This window comes from Neltuma alba, unplaced genomic scaffold (genome assembly GCF_004799145.2).
Source record: "Neltuma alba isolate B1F8T4 unplaced genomic scaffold, ASM479914v2 tig00011798_pilon, whole genome shotgun sequence".
In the NCBI taxonomy this organism is placed as follows: Eukaryota; Viridiplantae; Streptophyta; class Magnoliopsida; order Fabales; family Fabaceae; genus Neltuma; species Neltuma alba.
This window is the reverse complement of record NW_021636418.1, coordinates 67645-89988: the sequence shown is the minus strand read 5'-3', so window position 1 is coordinate 89988 and position 22344 is coordinate 67645. Positions and strand designations below refer to the sequence as shown.

The window sequence follows — 22344 nt, the reverse complement described above, 5'->3', positions numbered from 1 at the left end:
ATGTTTAAAATATTTAGGTTGAAAAAGCAATTTTAACTCATTTTTAAAATTTTTTATCATATGTTTTTTGTGCTATATAAATTGTATACTTGTTTATTTAGTAATTTTTGAAAGTTTAAATGCATATGATATTTTTAAAAAAAAAAAAAGGTAAAACAAACTTAATGAACGAGAAATTTAACGTAGTAAGGGCTAAATAAGTCAATATAATTTTATGTTCGTTTTACTTTAAATTTATTAATTTCAATATAATTTATGTTTATTTAATTATTGTCATAATTAATTATTAAAAATTCTTTCAATTGGAGGGAGGAAGGGAGACAATTGGATAACCAGGATAAATTAATAAATTTAAATTCTTTAACACAGCTTCAATGAACAAAATGTGCGTATTTTAGAATTTTAAACAAAATGTTATTAACAATGTTAAAAGTTGAACTAAAATATGTGCCGTGTTCATTTTTTTGGCTGTCCTGTCTACCTATCAGGAAGGTAATTCGTGTATACGATATCAAAGTAAATAAATTTAGGCATTTTACAAATACTATAAATATGAATTGCTGCAGCTACGAATACTATAATTATTAACCTTTGATGACATTCTACAAATGAGGGTCAATCTCTAGAAAAGGGGAAAAAAAAACTTAACAAACCTCCCTCATATCATTTGAAGACATTTTCGACAAATTAGGGCTATAGTACACTGGCACCCCGAGGGCACTTCTCAAAATACAAGAACCAGACAAAATTAAAGAATCACTAAATCGGCACACCGACCTAATTACCTGCTAGAGCTGGTTAGTCCTTTCAGAAGAGGGTGGCATGGCAGCACTAAAACGACCCTCTTCAGGACAATCACGTCGCGGAGAGGCCAATCCACAATGTGAAGGGACCTAAAAAAGATGATGACAAGTGAATCTGGAATCCTGTCATATATATATATATATATATATGATCCCTTCCATTCACATAAACCGCCCTCGGCTGCTGTTAAGAGCGCCGTCGCCAGCAGCTTCCATTTGGAAACAAGCCAAATTCTCATGAGCAAACAGCTTATCCTGCATTGTTGGCAACTTCAGCAGCTCGCTGTCTCATCATTTCCATCACGGCTGCTCTTCGCCGAGAGTCCGACTGCTGCTGCAACCTCCTTAAATGTTCTTTCAGATCTCTGAAGTAATCCAAAAATGGAAGATGTTAGACGTGAAAGGTCACAAGAGTAACCCAGAAATGGCAACCAATGCTTGACCCACAAACCTGCAACGTGGCACGTGGCACTCAGATTCTTTGCAAGCCCGAGCATGAAGTTGCAGCAAATACCACATTTTCTTGCAAAGAACACAGCCTCCAGAGGCACGTGTTTTGCATTGCATCCCATGGCGGAAGAGTCCCTTCACTTTGCGACAATTTGGATACTGGCAATGGGCAGAACGGCATTGGGATGCATGCACAAGAAGATCAAGCATTTTCCGCAACTGTAATTACAGATTCCGTTACTATCAGGCACTTAAAAGAAAGAGCGCAAGTTCAAGATTATAGCTGAGCATGGAGGTAAAATGCGATGGTTAGGTCAAGATGATCATGCAGCACCGTAAAATGGGAGGAGCAAGCAAGAGGAACCAAAATTCCAAAGAAATGATCAAAGAATTTGATGAAATGCAACATAGAAGAAAAAGGCAGGAGGCAAGATGCATTTTAATTGAAGGTTACATATAAGCTTGGTTTAAGAAGATACACATATATAACTTTTTCTTTTTTTTTTTTAATTAACATTTGTCTGATTAATCCCATGTAATAACAACATGAAACTGAAAAGTTTCTTACGAAACTAGTGATATAATATTAAAGTAGAATTGCTATTGATAGTCACTGAAAATATGAAATTCAATATCTCACTTTCAAAACTTGCGTCACTTAATTTCATGCTTTACATGCTAAAATCAACCATGAAGACAGCCCCTTTAAGCTTAAGTTTTACCACATACGAATTGACAAATGCTTTATTTGACAAGTCAAATAACATAGTGAGACGTTGGCAGTAAGCACATCTTAAAATCAGACAAACCTCAATAACAAAAAACAACAAATACCTGTAACACTCGAAGCTGCCTTGCTTCTTTGTTCTGAGCATCACGCTCAGCCAAGGACGGATGATTTGTTAACTTATGAGGATGATCAATACCTCCATCCTTTTGATAACACGCATTGCACACATCATAGTCAGGGCAAACTTCACAACGCCAACCTTGACCAGTTTCAATGTCAAGATGACATATATTACAAGTTGTCACAAAGGCAGGAGCAGTCGGATTATGAAGATGATAAAGGACCATCATTGATGAATGTTTGGCCCGCCTCAGAGTATCATACTGATAATGGTTTCCCTGACAGAGACTGAGAAATGCCTGTCTAGTGTCAAAGAATTCACTTTCAAGAATCTCGTCTTTGTCCTTCGTATCAGCTGGCACATCAGTAATTTCAATCTGCAAATAATAATAAAAATAATATTAATAATAACAATAGCAACAGTACATAAAAGAAAACCCAAATTCATATCTCCCATACAATAACTATTGCACAAATTACTAGCTATGATTTGCAACTATTATCCATCAAATCCCTTAAATTCTTCAAATTACCATTAAGCAAAGTACCAGGGCAGTAGACAATCAAGAGATCTCACACAGAAACACATCTGAATTTGGAAAGAACAATTCATTTTACATGCAATGAAAAAAACAATGCATACTTACTGGGCGAAAGGTATGTTTCTCCCTATGATGGATAGGATGCCTTTCCCTTTCTTCGCGCTTCTGTTCTGCTTCATAACATCTAGGAAACCACATAATAGAAATTAGATCAAAAAATAAGGTGAACGGACATGCCCAATGATCAACAAGAATTCAGCAGATTAGAGAATAAAAAATGGACCCCAGTTTCCAGTCTATACAAGCCCATGATGAAAAAAGAGCTACGGGACAATTGAAATTGAAACATGTCGTTAGTGTAAATCCAGCTGTGCCATACAAAGATAGCGCTGGACCTCATAAAGCACATCCAGTACCATCAATAGAATGAATAAATGCTGATTGTCATAGGCCAAAAACTCTCTAAAGCCTTTAATTATATACACGAGCTTATGGTAATATTTGTGTTGCTTTGCCTTGGATGGCCCCCGTTATTTAGATGTCATTAGGTTTTCTTCCAATGTCCAGGTTCGCCTAAGGTGGTGAATAGTAACCTCAGCTTCTGAGATCAGAACTCTTCCTAATTATTGTCACATAAGTTATAGGAGATCAAATAAAATGGCTGCCATGCTTTCTTTTTAGAAGTTGATCATTAATTTCAACCGGAAAAAATAATCTGATCATTAACCAGATTCATCATTTATGACAGTATACTCCTCTTGGTTGTGCATTGATTAGATTCATTTTCTACTTCCCATCATCCATTATGTTCTCTTTTATTCCGTCAGCAGCTGCCCCATCCAGATTATTTTGGCAGAGATCACCCAGAAAACTACTCTAAGCCAAGTACTCTCTTCATTCGACTTTGCTGGACTCCCAGAATCTCAATTTATAGGTAACGTACACAACGGCCAAACAGCCTATATACCATGCCTTTTACCAACCTATTTCTACCATTTATTTACTCTAGGAACCCAAATTTTTCATCTTGATACGACCGAGCTACCACAGAACCTGCCTCAGAAATAAGATGATACAATTCTGATAGTGTACTGCTAACATAATTAAAACCAAATTATTTTGCCACGCTACAAGAAAATATCTATGAAATTAGGTTTAACTATTCTTACTTGTCACACATCTGAAAATTTTTGCACTGGTTGCAAACCCAACGGTTGCCAGATACCATTAAAATACAACAGTGACTGCACGCATGCTGCAAATGAACCATGATAAAATCTTCCTTCATTGGGCTAATGGTTTCGCCAAGCTGGAGAACATCAAAACATTCTGTAAGAAAAAATTATCCTCATACAGGGAAAGTCATCTAAAATTTTAAATGCAATCCAACAATGAGAAACTAAATTAAATGTCTGCTGGAAACATAATTTGCAAGGCATTCTTTTTGCCACAAGGACAATCAGTGGCAAAGAACCAAAAAAAAGGAATTACCTTATGCATTAGAAGGAGATCTTTTGACGCGTTACCAGAGAGATCTGACTGACCAGATGCCTTTAAAGCCCTCTTTGTTATAGTCTTTTTAGTTGTTCCTTTCTTATTCAATTTTCTGCCATCTTCTTCTTGGTTAAGCTGATAAATCAGATCCTCTGCAGCCCCAGGCCAGTAGTCACCATCAAAATAAGGAAGTCTTGAAGCAGTAACCTTAGCTCTACATTCACCAGTAGATACAAAGAAATGGTCATACAAGTTGGTGAGATCAACCACAATAGTCTCCTTGGCAGCTTTCCTTAACATTGATAAGTACCTGAAGAGACAAGTCCACAAGGATCAAAATTAGAAATGGGGGGACACTTTATACAAGTCAAAACAGTGCGACATTTTTTTCTCCATTTTTAATGCTGAAGCTCACCATTCTCGAAGTTTATCAGATTTTGGAGTCTTCTGAATTTCCGGGTGACAATATAAAATATAATCTTCGCCCTTCAATGGAGGACAGGCCCAAATATAGCAGCTTGTAAAACCACGTTTCTTACAATATTCAAGGTATCCAATCTATGAAACAAATTATAATGGAAATTACTCAGTGTGTAACCAAACAATCAAGAAAAAGCTTGAACCTGAAAATTGAATGTGTTCACGAAAAAAATACGCAAGATGTATTATAAAAGTCACATAAGAGTGGCAACTATACCAAAATTTCATGATAAACAAACGTCCGAAGAGCCTCCCCAGTCATTGCTTTAACTTCAGGCCTAAAATACTTGACAGAATCGAGATATGACAGATATACCCGACGCTGATTAGGGAACTGGCATTCAGATCCAAATTCTTGAACATACATGCCAAAAAGGCATACTTCCACACCTTCAATCTTTTGAAACAACAAAATTACCTGGACCAGAAGCATAAGTGCATAAATAACCATATCCAATAATCATGATTCAATAACCACTAGATAAATCAAAGCAACCTTCTCGCTACCTTAGATTTATATGGGAATTCTGTAGGATAATTTTCTTCCCGAAAAATTTCCAAAAACCGTTGTTTCACTTCTAATTTTTTGTCCACAGATGACACCACTCTAACAACAAGTGCTTCAGCCCCAGGCACCTGCTACAGCAGTTGAAATAGTCTTATATAACGCCAGCACACAAAAATCACAAAAATCTAACATTCCATATAATTAAGACTATTTTTTAAAACATTGATGATCAGCTAAGCATGCTTAATTAATCAAATTCAAAGTGCAGATGGGTTTGAACACTGTCATGTCAGGCTTGTCATAATCAAGATTTGGGAATCAGTAAATTTCACAGGGCAAACTATAATGTTTTTTAATGGTATTTTCTGTATACGAAAGATGAGAGCAACGTCTAGGACATTTGAGACCATTTTACTCAGTTTCTTGCTTTAAATCATAAAGTGACCGTATATTCTTACTCACTTCATCATTTTCTTCAATTCCCATTCATTGGAATCTTGATTCAAAGAAGACGAGGAAGCCCTAACCCAGGAACTCAATTTATATGGTTTTGGTTATATGATTTTTCTCTTTGAAGCATTTACAGGTTATGGTTATGTCTATAGTGAAGGATTGTATTGCTTGATAGTGAAAAGCCCAAGTTTTCATATAAACCCATGAAATTAAGGAATTAAAATTTGCATGTTGTTAGGTTAAGAATTTTTATAATTGACTTCTTAGGATATCTAACATTGCGTATACAAAGTTCCATTAGAATTGGTGTTGACTTGCTATGTAAAAGCTTACTCGAAAGCTGCTCATATAGACTTGGTTTTGCTATTGTTACTCGAACAGGAAATTCTTTGATGTGAGGACTTTGGACACATCTTGAAAATTTTATTTTGCAATTTCTAACAATTATGAGAAACTATTCTTGATTATGGATTAGTTGTTGAACTTCACTTGTCACTTGCCAGTGAATTATTATGGTTAGCTTACATGTATCTCAGCTTGTTGGTCTTGGAACATAAAGGCTCTTGTAAAATCTTGAGGGACTTGCTTGGGAAGGGGTTGGCTTTTGAAACAATTGGGTAAGTAATAATGATCAATGTCCTTGGAAATTGCATCAGTGTGGCTACTTCCGACGTTTAGGCTTATTGCCCCACTTTTATGAGATAGTAAGCATCTTCTCTTGAATTTTTCTTTATTGGGTTTGTGGTATCATGAAATTGTGAATTTTCACATTCTTATGTGCTTGGTCTTGCAGAAAGTGTTGCTTGAGTTGGATAATCTTGAAAGATTTCATTTGCATTATTTGAACCCTCAAAACATTTGGGTGAGTATTATGCTTCATGTTATTAAACAAGGTGGTTTTAGCGAATTTTAATCTCACATGATAATTGAATACTTGCCTTACTTCAATAAAAGTAGTAAAAGGCTTATTATTGGGAGCACCTTGTGATGGCTTGGTCATGTCTGGGACCCAGTAATTGGCGTTAGATTGCTCTTTATGGATGACTTGTTCATCTTTATGCACCATTAGTAGTTATAAATAACCAGGGTTTTTAACTCTGTTAAAACCTTCCATATTAAATATTATGATTTGTGAAATATGAAATGGTGATGAATCGTGTACTCTTCTTGGTTCCAAGGATGTAGGGTTGCATGATACCTGGAGTTATTCCTCTATTCTTACAATTAACTATGGGTGAGTTTTGGATGCTGTGATTGTTTAGAATGTCTTGAAATATTTGTGGGGATGATGATATCATTCAAATAAGCAATTAGCTCTCACCAAGAATAGCCCTTAGACCAGCCTTCACACCTCTATCCTTCTCCAACGACCTTTCGTAGATTTTGTCATCTTAGTGTTTTTTTTTCTTTTCTTTTTTTAAATTCTAGAAGACTCTAAAGGAGCTGGGTTCCCTATTTGTTCTCAGAAGGTGATGGATTGGTCACCCATTAAGATTCAAGAAGCCCTCAGTTGATCGAATGTGGAAGATGATGGGGTGGAAGTGGGTTTGGAAGATGGAGGTGGGGGGGGGGGGGAAGGTGGATCTGGAAGATGATGGAGCACAATTTTTAGGATAAAATTGACAGTAAAGATGGCATGACTTTTTGGGGGGTGAATGTTGTCTTTTTATTTAGATTATTGAGGGTAAAATTTGATACTGTATAAAAGATTGCAGGCCTACAATGAATACTCATAGTGGTCCAGTGAGGAATAGATATTACCGCAATGTGCAATCTTGTTTACAAGTGTAATCTGTTTTACCATCAATAAGCCCAACCAAACGAGTCATGTATGGTAATGCAATAAGGATTACCACTGCATGTCCACAATGGGGTTGAACAAATGGGCTTAGTTTCATCATCCCTTTAAGGCGTAAATGATCTCAGAATTGTTTGAACTTAGTGTCATTTGTTAGCTCTCATCTAGATCTTCATGTGGGAACTCAAACCACCTACCTTGGGAGATCCAAAGCCCTGCATATAGACTCTGAAAATTGGAAAAGTTTAGCAGCAAAAACAGATCCCTCCACTGTCATGGTTTGCCTTGCTGACCATTCGCTGCGTTGAAGTGCCAACCCTAGAGGGTTGTCGCCACAGTGAAACTAAGTGTCAGCCCTAGAGGGTTGTCGCCACAGTGAAACTACGTTTCTTCAAGAGATGTTCCCCACCCTATCCTCCTATGTGATTCACTTGGGGATTCTTTTGGACTTGTGTTTGGTTTGTTGGGCCCTCTTTGGGCTTAGAGAAGTTTGTGAATGCTTCAAGTTTCCTCACTTTTTTCATAAATATTTCGGTAACAAGGTTCTAAGTTTCTAATTTTCACCTGAATCCCGTTTTAATACATATGATGTCACAGCAAACAGCTCCCAATCAATCATTATAGATCAAATGGAATTTTCAAAGAACGAATCGATATCAATCTGACAGAGAGGAGGAGGAAAACAACACATACAAAATTACATACTTGGAACCAAAATATGAAATATAAGGCTCAAAATAAATTTCTCGTTACTATTGGTGAAACATACCCGTTAACTAACATGCAAAAAATAAAAAAACCTAAGTATAAAATTTGTATTCCTTTAATTTTTAGTAGGACAATCTAACCTATAGGATTCATTTAGGGAAAAAGAGACATGCAAAATCAGTACTTGAGGTCAACAAAGTTTTTAACATGATATTTAAGTCCAGAAAGTTCAATATCTATTATTTACCTTTGTATGAGTTCATTGGAAAGAGTAATTAGGTTGTCAAGCATTAAATAATATAAAGAGTAGAATCAGTAACAAAACTTGTTCCGCCATTTCAAGCAATAGAAAGAATAATCTAAAAATATTACAACTGGGAAATAATTGATAAATCACCTCATCATAACTTTTCCCTTGAAGCCTTGCCCTCTCTTGTCTCTCTTGTTTTAGTTTCTTAAAGAGCCGTTGCTCTATGTGATCACTGAGAATTGTTCTAGGCAAATCCTTGGCCCCAAGAACAGCACTTTGGGGTAGGGGTTTGCGCTCTCCTCTTTCTACTTCTTGAATATAGCAGTTAGGGCAAGTGTATTCAGCTTGTCCCCCATCATTTCTTCGACCATTAAATAAGGCACAAATTGGTGTTGCCAAGCTTCACATTTATCACATTGGACCCACTGCCATATGAAAAGGGGAAACATTCAATAAAACATGTAGAAAGCTGCCAATCAAAGCCATTAAATTAGACTATAATACCCACCCATTCCTCAGTTTCTTCATCATTTTTCTTTTTCTCCAGCCTTGCCTTAGGAATGGCAATTCCATCAACAAAAATGGTGTCTCCACGAGCCTCATTATAGCACGGAATACAAAAATAATGACGTGTATCACCAGTACCCATCGTATGATACATAGCATTTCGTTTAATGCGAGCACCACAAGTTGAGCAATATATAGGTGGCGGTTCAAATGTAAGCTTCTCTACAGCACACAACTGACAGGAGTTCTCACTCATTGCATGCTCCATTGCTTGATTCTTTTCTGCTTTTGCTTTGCTCTGTCACGAGATAATAACAGAAGCACCATGGTAAGAAGTGCAAATCAGAGGTCGTTTATACAGCAAGACTTATCCCACTAAGTGAAAGTCATTAGAGGTATAAAAAGGAAAAACCCAGCATGGCTACACAGGAGCAAAATATTATAAAGATAGTATTTTGGACTTTGGACTCAACACATTTCTCGAACATTAGGAAACCATACATGATGCTTGTATTACCATCCCCATCTTCTTGTATTAAAAACATCCAACTCAACCAAATACAAAGAGAAGGAACAGGAGGAAATGGTATTCATGAAGCTCCACAAATTTAGTTTTTTTATGCCTCCAGAAGCAGCATGGAAATTGAACATTAAGCTCGACAAGCTAGAGGAAAACTCCAAGTGATTTACAGAAACATATTGCAAACCTCCACAAGAAACAACAAATGAAAAGTACTTTTTCCAATCCTTTTTCTCTCTATAGGAAACCTAATTGTCCATTGGTGTCTCTCTCTTTTTTCTAATGAAACTTTTTAAACCACAAAAGAAGTACATCATAAACATGACTGTTTAAGAAACACTCAGCCTAGCTATTCAGCAGAATGTGATTATTGTGATCAACAACATGGGGTTTTCATTGATAAAATTTCTTACTTCAGAAGATCTGATGCTGCAGCACAATCATACCTACTATAGAAGATATGACAGCACATAGTCAACATTTTTCTATTTTCCTTCTACTTTATCTTCATGTTATGTCATGCTTGAGGGTGCAATGTCAGCTTATTATTGAATGAGTTGCGTCACATTCTACCAGAGTTCTTAGAGCAAGGGATGTGAAATCAAACCCAAGAGTTCATTGATGAAACACACTTATCAGTAAACAATCATATCTATTATAGAACATGACAGTGCACGGCCACCATTTTTCTATTTTGCTTCTACTTTATTTTCACTGTTATCTCACACTTGAGGGTGCAATATCAGCTTATTGTTGAATGAGTTGCATCACCTTCTACCGGAGTTCTTAGAGCAAGGGATGTGAAACTGTTAGAAGCCCTTGATCTCGTCCCTGATTTTCTCTCCTTATTCTCTCCATTAATTACCCATGATTCTAGCTAGACAATAAATTCCTGATTTCTTGTGATATTGCAATATCTTTCAATTATTATTTGATTGTAACGGATGGTATGAGACTCTATAAATTGTACCCACATCATATGAAATAATATGCTAGAGTGAATTTTCAATACTCTTTAAACATGGTATCAGAGCGTGTGAGCCCAGAAAGGGTCCTGGAGAGTCTGCCGTGAGCCAGAGAGAGAGAGACGGCGAGGAGAGAGAGAGAGAGAGAGAGTGAGGCGTCCTCAAAACTGGAACCAGAAGTGGTCCGTGGACGACACCACCCCTCCAGGCCTCACCGGCGTCCCCAAATCGGCGCGTCCCCAGAAGCGACGTCCAACGGAGCTGCGCGTGACTCTCACGCGCCGTTACAAGCTCCGCGGGTGAATCCCACGTGCCGCCACGCCCCGCCACTGTACCAGCGCGTACCGCCCACGCGCCGCCTCCAGAGACCTCCAGTACCTTCCAGAGACCCAGAAGATGGATAACCCAGAATTCCCACCACTTTTTGGGTCTGTTCGCAATATTCCAAGGGTCCTCATGTCCGGTACATCTTCAAATACTCAAGCTACTCCTTCTTCACCAGTGGTTACTCCTTCTTCAGACTTGACAATAGCCGCTGAACCTCAAGCTATGGGGGTAGCCCACAAACTTAATGGAAGCAATTATCTCCAATGGTCTCAAAGTGTATTAATGTATCTGCGTGGGAAGCGTAAGGAGAAGTATATCAATGGAGAAGCAACACAACCTTCACATAATGATCCCAAATTTGATACCTGGTTCGCTGAAAATAATCAGGTGATGTCTTGGTTGTGCAATTCAATGACTCTTGAAATCAGTGAAGGATACCTTCTTGCAAGCACAGCCAAGGAAATCTGGGATGCTGCTAAGCGGACCTACTCTACCCTCGATAACACTGCAGCCTTATTAGATCTAAAGAGGCAGCTCAAAGATCTGAAACAAGGCAACTTAACTGTAACTCAATACTACAGTACGTTGACAAAGATATGGCAGCAATTGGACCTCTTTGAAGTACATCCTTGGAAGGATATGGATGATGCTAATTACTACAGACAATTGGTGGAAAGAGGACGAACATATGACTTTCTGTTGGGCCTGAATGATGTTTTTGAAGAAGTGAGGGGGAGAATTATGGGACTGAAGCCGCTGCCATCCCTATTTGAAGTCTTCAGTATGGTTAAGTTCGAAGAAAGCCGAAGACACCTCATCCAAGGTAGCCTGACCGCAGCAGAGGGCTCGGCATTGGTGACGAGGGGGTTCCAGACATCAGAGGGCCCTGAGAAGAAAGGGAACAAGTGGTGCAACCACTGTAACAAGAGAGGCCACACCAGAGATGAATGCTGGAAACTACATGGGAAACCAACTCAAGGGAAACAGAAACAACGGGAAGATAGAAAGAGCCACCACACCTCCTCTGAAGAAAAAGGTGATGATGGAGACCAGTTGACCAGAGAAGAGCTTCAAATGCTTCGTAAGACACTTGAAAAACAAAACAAATCAAAATCTGTTCCCAACGTGAACTTGATACAGTCAGGTAATTCCATTATAGCCCTTAATGCAATGGTAACTAGTGATGAGACTTGGATTATTGACTCCGGTGCTACAGATCACATGACTGGTAATAAGTCCTTCTTCAAAACCCTCAAATATTGCCATGAGAACCTTAGAGTAAAAGTGGCAACTGGACTGTATACTAAAATTGAGGGTGTTGGCAATGTGGCTCTATCTGAAGATCTGGAAATCCATAATGTTTTGTTTGTCCCTGCTCTTACTTGCAATCTTATTTCTGTGAGCAAATTAACTAAAGGGAAAGCATGTCGGGTGATATTTGATGATGTTAAATGTGTTTTTCAGGATTCGACCTCGGGGAGGAAGATTTTGACTGCTAAAGAATGGGATGGACTCTACTACTTTGAAGGAAAGGATATGAAGATAGCAGGAGCAAAGAAAGCTATGGTTAGCTCCAACTCTCAGAATAAAAATGTAATGTTATGGCATCAAAGATTAGGCCACCCCAGCTTTGATTATATGAAGCATGTGTTTCCAACTTTATTCAATAAAAATTCTTCTCCTTTCCAATGTGAAACGTGTCAAATTGCTAAACAAACTCGCGCCTCTTATCCCAAACATACTTACAAACCTTCTACCCCGTTCACAATGATCCATACCGACATTTGGGGACCAGCCAAAACCAACACCCGAACAGGCACAAAGTGGTTTATCACATTCATAGATGATCACACCCGGGTCACATGGGTTTACCTTATGAAAGAGAAATCCGAAGCCCTACAAATTTTCAAAAACTTTTACTCGTTTGTGAGAACCCAATTCCAAACTACCATCCAAGTCCTGAGAAGTGACAATGCCAAAGAGTATGTGAGTGGAGCCTTTAGGGAATTTCTTGAGCAGGAGGGAATCCATCACCAAACCTCATGTGTTTATACTCCTCAACAAAATGGAGTTGCTGAGCGAAAGAATAGACACCTTTTGGAAGTAACCCGAGCTATTATGATGGAAAGAAATGTTCCAAATCTGTTTTGGGAGATGCTGTACTAACCGCAGCCTATCTTATCAACCGCATGGCCTCTAAAATTCTCCACTTTAGTACCCCTATTCAAAAGCTCCTCGAGACTTACCCCACTTCACCTATCATCAATACATCCCTCAAAAGGTCTTTGGGTGTGTCGTCTTTGTCCATAAACATGATGGAGGCAAACTAGGTGCTAGAGCAGAAAAATGCATTTTCCTCGGGTATTCCTCCACCAAAAAGGAGTATAAGTGTTATTGTCCCACCACCAGAAAACTTATAATCTCCAAAGACACAGTCTTTTATGAGGATGATGCTTACTATCCCAAATTACCCATTCAGGGGAGCACTATGGAGTAGAATGGCTAATTACATCCGAACCTATAACCATACCACCTCAAGACAACATCCCTGAACCGGAAACGGAACCAAAAACCCCTACTACTACACCTTCTCCAGAACACCAAAACTCCACAAACACCCCTCACCCAATGGAAACCAATGCTGAAATTGATGCAGGGGTGACAGAGCACTCAAGTCCTCAATCAGGTGAACAGGACAGTAGTAGTAGGGTTCCTTCCATTCCAAGGCAGCAACATGATTCCAATCCGGAGTTGGATCCTGAAGAGCTGGGATGGCCTATTGCACTTAGAAAGGGGGTAAAATCGTGTACTCAACATCCTATTCAAAAATTTGTCTCCTATGGCAATTTATCTGCGAGAATGCAAACTTTTGTAGTGAATAGCTCACAGGTGAAAATTCCAAAAACATTTCAACAGGCTGTAACAGATCCTAATTAGAAACATGCTGCATATGAGGAGTTGAGAGCCTTGAAGGAGAATAACACGTGGGATATCACCACACTTCCTAAGGGCAAGAAAGCAGTGGGTTGCAGGTGGATCTTCACCCCTAAATTCAATCCTGATGGCAGCATCAACAAGTACAAAGGAAGATTAGTTGCCAAAGGGTACACCCAAACCTGTGGCAAAGTCAACACCATCCAGGTACTCCTGTCCCTAGCTGCCAACCTTGATTGGCCCCTACATCAGCTAGATGTGAAGAATGCTTTCCTAAACGGAGATTTGGAGGAGGAAGTGTACATGGAAATTCCAGATGGAGTAATAGCTCCACCCAACTCAGTTTGCAAATTGAAGAAATCATTATATGGCCTGAAACAATCTCCACGAGCATGGTTCGACAGGTTTGCCAAAGCGATCAAAAGGTTTGGCTACATTCAAGGACAAGCTGATCACACTCTTTTCGTCAAACACAGTGATGGAAAGGTAACGATCCTAATTGTGTATGTGGATGATATAGTCGTAACTGGCAGTGATGAGGTTTCTATCTCCCATCTCAAGAAAGCCCTAGCTAGAGAATTCCAAGTGAAGGACCTAGGCCAAATGAAGTACTTTCTTGGAATGGAGGTTGCTAGATCCAAAAAGGGTATAAGTGTGTCTCAACGAAAGTACACACTGGACTTACTCCACGAAACAGGAATACTTGGGGCTAAACCTAGTGAGACTCCTATGGAAGAGTCATGCAATCTGGAAGTGAAACCAAAAGGGACACCAGTTAACTCAGAAAGGTACAGAAGACTTGTGAGCAAACTAATCTACTTGACTCATACAAGGCCTGACATTAGCTATGCAGTTGGAGTGGTAAGCCAATTTATGCATCAACCCCAGGAAGAACACATGGAAGCAGTATACAGAATCCTCACCTACCTCAAACTCAACCCTGGAAGAGGACTATTCTTTAAAAAGGGAGTACAAGGAGCATAGAGGTCTACACTGATGCAGATCATGGGAGAGCTGTGGATAACAGAAGATCTGTCACAGGATACTATACTTATGTTTGGGGAAACTTAGTCACTTGGCGAAGCAAGAAACAGACAGTAGTCTCAAGAAGCAGTGCTGAGGCTGAGCTAAGAGCTGTAGCCCTGGGGGTATGTGAAGGAATGTGGGTGATTAGACTTCTGAAGGAATTGAGAATTTCCTATGAAGGACCTATGAATCTCTGGTGTGACAATCAAGCCAGCATTGAAATGACCAAGAACCCTGTGTATCACGACCGAACAAAGCATGTTGACATTGATCGACACTTCATCAAAGAAAAGGTCGAGGATGGCATCATTAACTTGAACTATGTGCGTTCAACTGATCAGATTGCTAACATCATGACCAAACCGTTAGCCAGAGTCAAGTTTGAAGGGCTTCGAAGCAAGCTGGGAATGGTTGACATCTACTCTCCAGCTTGAGGGGGAGTGTTAGAAGCCCTTGATCTCATCCCTGATTTTCTCTCCTTATTCTCTCCATTAATTACCCATGATTCTAGCTAGACAATAAATTCCTGATTTCTTGTGATATTGCAATATCTTTCAATTATTATTTGATTGTAACCGGATGGTATGAGACTCTATAAATTGTACCCACATCATATGAAATAATATGCTAGAGTGAATTTTCAATACTCTTTAAACAGAAACCAAAGCCAAAAGTTCATTGATGAAACACACTTATCAACAAACAATAGCAGCAATTCAATATCAGATATTTTTATGCGCAAAATTTAAAAACAGATTCCGAAATCCAAACAACAACAAAATATCAATACGATATTAATAGTCAAAAAAACCAAAATAATAATACCTCTAGTGATCAAAATGTCAGTCGTTCATATTATATGACATTGACGTGAGATCAACAAAGAGGTGAGTCATGATGATTATTTACCATTGAACACCGTTCAATCTCTATTCATGACAATAATCATATGAAATACAGCATTCTAACTTAGCAGCACAAAGATATGCAAAGTTTATGATAAAATATATAAGTTGAATAAAGTTCAACATTTTTAGATTATAATGGAACTGATTTCCACTAAACATGCTTTCAACAATCAAATTACTGGCTGTAAATTTGAAAGATACAAGTGCAAGGTAACAAAAAAGACTTACTTGGCCAACCCATCGTCTTAGGCCAGTGATGTGTTCCCTGACTTGCTCTGGAGTGAATAGTTCAGTCAATGAGACCCCCTTTATTTTAGGCTTACCAGACTTTGTCCCTCCCAAATTTTCTGATGACTGGGCAAGGTTTTCTGGCTGATCTTGTGCAGTTTCTTTCTCAGGTTTAATATTTTCTGGCCTAGCTAAATTGACAGGTTCATCATATGTGACAGGTTCACTACCAGGCCATCTGTCCTCCGCATTATTCATTTTCACTTCACAAGCATTTGTGGGTGTTGAATGCACTGGACCCTCAGCCTTAACCTCTGTGAACTCAGATTTAACCGACATTGGCATATCACCATGGATATAGTCTTGGTTCTGGGCATCCTTGGAAACATTAGATTCACAGTTAGCTAGAACTGACACAGTAGAGTTGTCATTTTCTGAACTAAAGGACTGGGTACACTGTTCAATTTTCATACGTTTTAGAGATGGCTGCAGGTCATCTGAAGTTTCAATAGCAGGCAAAGGTTTTGAGATCAATCTAGGTGATGGAACTACAGAATTGTAGGGTTTACAAGATCCATTCACTGCGACAGGCCCTCCTGATTCAGAATCTGGCCGAGTCTGAGGCTTAACTTGAAGTGAACGTCTGTAATTTCGAACAAAGACACAAACTGGGCAACACGGATCCTTGCAGTTTCTGAAATGAATTAGCAATAGCCTGGTATGATGACAGCGGGGATATGGGCAGTGAGGGAGGTTGCATCCATCAATGTGCCTGCATAACTTCTGAGCACTATAACAATATCTCTCTTGGCATCGTCCTTCTGGGGCAGGACACCGTCGAGCATGAAGTAGAAATAAAAGCCACCTTTGTTGGTTCCTATGTGCTTTCTTAATATTAACATTTGAATCAAGTGGCTCAGCCCCTCTAGAAGCAACAGCTTGACTAACAACATTTCCATCGGAAGATAAATTATTGCACTGAGCTTCATCTTGCCTCGATATTCTTTGATGGAAATCCATATGGAGATGCTGCTCATGTGACATATTTCCCGGTATGTGGTTAACACCTTGTGATTGAGAATTCCATTGACTTATAAGTGCCGATTTAGATTGTGTCCCAACTGAAAGACAACTAAAATTATTTTCAGGCTCTGAATGTGGGTGCAACATTTGTTGTGAGTTTTGAGTAGTTGTCACAGATAACTCGTTCTGACCATCTGGAAAAGAAAGATGCTGGGCATTCCCCGCACAACTATCAGTAGAGTTCTGCTGCAGCTTGTTTTGCATATCAGAAATATTAAACTGTTCAGAAACTTGTGAACTGAATACTTCTTTGTGGTGATCAAGTCCCGGCTCAGACTTCACTTGAGCTTCTAAATTGGAAGGGATATGAGACTGGCCAAAAGCACCGCTGTTGACCAAATGCTGAGGTTGCTGACTTCGCAGCTTAAGTTGATATTGCTTCTGAGCATACTGCTCAGACTGTTCAAATTGCTGTTGAGCATACTGCTCTGGCTGTTGAAATTGTTGGGAATGCTGCAGATATTGCCGTTGAGGATCCAGAAGGCCCTCTCTTGAAGTAAAAGAAGACTGAAAATTCAACTTCTCTAACTGATTCATAGCTTGAGACTTAAGATGAGCAGCCTGCTGCATACCATGTAAATTGGAATTGGAATGACTACTTATAAGAGTGTTGGTTTGAGATACTGCAGGCAATTTTACTGAATTCAAGTTCTGACTGTTCATCATAGATCCAGAGGATGTTGCAGATGCATAGAAGTTTCCAGAAGCAAATGAGTCAACATTATTCAATCCATATCCATCACCTGGCAATAGAATTGTTACCCATTCTGTAAGATGCAGCTTCTATGCAAAATTGTGAGATGCATGCAAAATAAAATAAAAAACACAAATAAAAAAAAAACAAACAAAGAAAAGAAAACAACCCAATAATAACCAACAGTCAAAGAAATTATGCGACTGAAAAGTAGGGATGGAGTGAGAGCAAAGGACTTAGGTTCAATACCAAGTGAACTAACAGAAAAGAGCAAGAAAAATTACCGTGCCCTGGCAGTTGCTGATTTTGATCAAAGTGCTGCTGTGGGTGTTTAGGCGAATTCGTATAAGTTGTGGCATAGGCATCAACAAAGCCAGATTCACTTGTCTGTTGCCTATTGTTTCCAATCAATCCTAACCCACTACTTATAGCTCCATTTGAGTATGCAAAAGATTTTTGCTGTAACCCAGATCTCATTCCACTACCCATTTGGCTGCCAAGGTTCTGCATCACATTATTGTTTTGGCCCCCAACATGCTGTTTCTGCTGCTGAGGCTGTGAGACCATTGAGGATTCAACACTGGAAAAGACACCACTATTATCAGAAGATTCTACATTCATGTATGGGTTATTGCTGCTAGTAAATCCAGGAGTGGGAATCATCTGGCTTCCAGCTCTCTGCGCACCCATTGATGACATGGTTCCCCCAGAACCAATTGAATAGCTGGTTGATGATGGCTGATAGCCATTAGACAAAGCTGCAAAAGTAGATCCCATGATGAAAAAAGGTTTCAAAAAAAAAAAAAAAGGAAAAGAAAAGTAAAGCGAAAGGCTAGGTGAAGATTACAACACTTGTACTTACCATCAGATCTACTTAAAGAATTCCCATGCAAACCACCTGTGGGAAACATGCTTCCACTATTGACAGATGGAGATGCCATGCTATTACATCCAGGGGTAACAATCATTGAGGCATCTACAGAAGATGTAGCTGTCATGTTTGAATTCACAACATGTGGCATACCAGGTGTTGGTATCATTGTACCTACTGGAGAAGAGCCAACATGCTGGGGATATTGCTGGCTATGATTATTCATAGATGGCCGTCTGATGCAATTAAGAAGACGGCTCTCTAGGGTATCCAAGTTCAAGTACTCCTCCTGAAAAGGAAAGTCCAGAGATTATCATCCACTAGAAAAACAAGTACATAATTTAAAAATAAATAAATAAAGATGCTGAATAAAAAAAACAATTATTCTTTGTTTTTTGGTGAAATTCAAAAAAACAATTATTTGGAGAAAAGTGCGAATAAGCGGGAGGATCAGATATCCTCTAAATTAGTTAGAGCAACCTTAATATTTGGATCACTAGAAAAGAGTGTATAGGAAAATAAACAGAGAGCAAGACAGAAACCTTGGATGTGGCAGTTTTTAACATGGCTTCCTCCAAGCGTTTAGCAAAATCCTTGTACCTTCTTTTCTGTAATTCTGTTACAGGATGTTGTTGCCGCTGCAGTAAGATCTCATAGCTGGAAGGTAAAGAGCAGCATGTTTATAAGGTGTTCAATGATCTAAAACATACACGCACAGAGTTAAGAGTAGACCAGGGACAGAGCAAGACCAGCATGGCAAGAGATAGGAGGACGTGTGGGAAAATGAGTGGGATTAGATCATTACAATACTGCGGGGAAATACTTGACTTTAGTATTACTTTTTCAAAACTTTTACTCAACCACAGTGGCATTTATTTTTATAATTTTGGGAAGCCATGCAAGTCAGTGTATCCCAATGAGTAACGGGGATGTCAAAAAATTTGCCTCCCACTACAGGAAAAGAAGAGGTAAGGATACCTCATAAAAAACTTTGAATAAGTACCCTAGTTTATGGAAAGTTTTTGTATTCAAATTTAAAATCATGTTGTTTTCATCTATAAAGTTTGAGTTAATTTCCATAAAATTTAGTAAATTTGGGAATCTACATGAGTCATCTCATCCACATGGGAATGTTAGGGGAAAATATGCCTCTGGCAGCAAGAATTGTGGAAGCAAGGAGCCTCTCATCAACAAATGGGATAACATAACCAAGTTAATACAAAGTACAATATTATGAAATATACAATAGAACTGTGAAAGACTAGGTGGTTGCAATCAAATTACATGTATTTCTAGGAACACTATGAAGATGATAATGACGCAAACATGTCAAGACTTATTAAACCACACACGTTATCTTCAGGCTAAAACCTTAACTACGCAGTAAGGCACAATGCAGCATTCCAAACATGGAAGAATATGTAACATCATTTAATGCCCAGAATAACTAAGTCACTTTTCCCATCGTTTTGCGTTGCATAAGTTTAAAGAATCCATTATGAGATCATCTATAGCATCCACGGGCTTTCATGATCAACTTTCCGATGCTTTTGTTCAGAAATTCATTATGATTACCAAAAAAGTTAGCGATTACCCCTATTGATAAAAGTTCCTCACGAGTCAATGGAATCAAGTCACTTGCTGATTGAATACACATAGACGATACACCAAATTTTTAAACAAACAAACAAACAAAACACAAAAAAGAAAGTCTTACATCTTCTCTTGCATAATCGTGCGCGCTCTAAGAAATTCAGGGTCCATATTAATGGTGGAGCGCGGAACACCAGCTAAATTTGGTGTCTGAGGGAGGGCATTTCGATTTGGCTGGGTCAGTCCAGGCAACTGGGATCCTGACTGATTAGGTACCTGACCTGACATCTGCCCGGGAATTGGCGCCTGTAGTTTCATCTACTTTATTCTTCACACTCGCTTTATGAAACAAATATTTCATAACTCAAGATGATCCAGCATTCCAAAATCAGCTAGTAGTTCAGCTGCAGCAAAGCCATCTTATCAGTCCACAACACTAAATAGCCAGGTATCCTAAGTGAACTTCGACAAAGGTAAATATAGTTCTTTGACATTATCCATTGAGCATCATTCATAATGCTTTCTTACATTCAATACCTTATTGGAAGAAACTTCAAATCAACTAGGTTTCATCCGAGTACTTCGCTGACGGAACATAGTTGATTAGAAGTTACACACACAAGAAAGGAATGACAAAGCAAGAAACCATTATGAACTTCAATGCCTATTGAAAACACAAGCGCCATTGAATGGGGAGCTAAGAAGATCCCCAGCTCCTGTGATCTGTAATTGAGTGGTTATATTACGATAATATGAACTCAATTAACAAAAACTACAGCACATAACCCTAGGTGGATGAAAAATCAGACCAGAAATTTGCATTTCAGGAACCAGAAATCCTTTCAAAATTGACAAAATCAACGAGCCTAAACCGGTGAAGAGTCAAGTAGAAGCACAACAGTAGTTCGAAATTTCGAAATGAAATCGAATACGACCTCAAAGCATCGACGACCACCCCGACGACGATCAACGATTCGTTTGCCGTGCAGAAAGAATGAAGGTCGGTGACGCGTCGCGATTCTCTGCTCCGGGGAAAAAGAAGCAGGCGTGTTTTGGTGTTGGAGCCCAGCCGTCCAAGAGATCCTTCGATATCGAATTCGCCACGTGGCAACTTGCCTTACTAACATGCAAGCGAATCCGTACCGTTCATCTTAAAATACTCTCGGCAATCCGTTAATAACCCTTTGACCAAAAAAAATCCGTTGGTATCCCAAACAATGCATCTCCTTTTCAAGATTCCTATTAATTAAAACCCAATGTCCAAAACAACGAAGCCTGGTATTAGAGCCTATAAAAGAACTTACCAAAAAAAATCAGATATGGGGTATGTTTCCCGGAACATTAGAGTTCTTTTTTCTTTTTCTTTTTTTTTTGGTTGGAAGTAAGAGTCAAGTACAGTAAGTGAAATGCATGGACGAAGAAACAAAAGCATGAAGGACTAAAAGGCAAGGAAAGTGATTTGCAACATACACCACGGGATGATTTGTGTGGACCGTGTGACAATAGACCTGAGGATCCCAAGAGCTTTTTGTGGAAGTGAAAATGAAAGTAAAAGTGAGATAATGGAAATGGGATATAATTGTTTGTTAAAATATATATATTTATAGTATGAAAAATATCAAAATGCCCTTCAACCAAAAAAATCCCTTCCACTTCTCCTGCCAACAGATCGCCATCCATGGCCCACCACCACTGTCTCCCAAAAAAAAAACCAAAAAGTGGTAGGACTAAAAGATAATTCATCAATCAAAAACTTATCATTAATCATCCTTGTAAACAATCGAAGAGGGAGAAGGAGAAGATGAAGTGGGAGAAGATCGCAGATCAAAGAGGGAAAAGGGGAAGATGAAGTGGGAGAAGGTCGCAGATCGAAGAGGGAGAAGGAGAAGACAAAGAAGCTGAGTCGCAGCACCCTCAGCAACTCAATCTCCCTCAACGAAGTGTTCTAACGTGACGAGAGGACATTTGCTAAGACATTGATGATGCCATAGCTAAGCAAAGTTGAAATCGAAGATCAAGATGGAGTACATTTAAGAAGCTTTTGAGATCTAGCTCTACAGAGACATTCGTTGGTTAAAGAAGAAGATGGGATGGGGATGACAGAGGTAGGAAGTGATGGAGGTTGGCAGCGATAAAGGTTGAGGGGGAGGACGAAGGATATAGATGTTAGCGGTAGCACCTGCAGCACATGCGGAAAATGATTTATTCGAGTCATGTCCCATGAACACTGTCCTTAAGAGTTATTCTATGACCACTAGTAGATGAGAAAGCAGTATTTTTCAAAATTAAACGAACTCTTTCTGCAACAACAAGGCAAACAGGACAACAGAAGATAAAAACATAAACCCAACT

At 38.9% G+C, this 22344-nt stretch overlaps 1 pseudogene; it reads right to left on the bottom strand.

Annotated features, from left to right (window-relative positions):
• Positions 1-722: 722 nt before the first annotated feature.
• LOC114718074 (histone acetyltransferase HAC1-like) lies at positions 723-21057 on the bottom strand (annotated as a pseudogene).
• Between the last annotated feature and the right edge of the window lie 1287 nt (positions 21058-22344).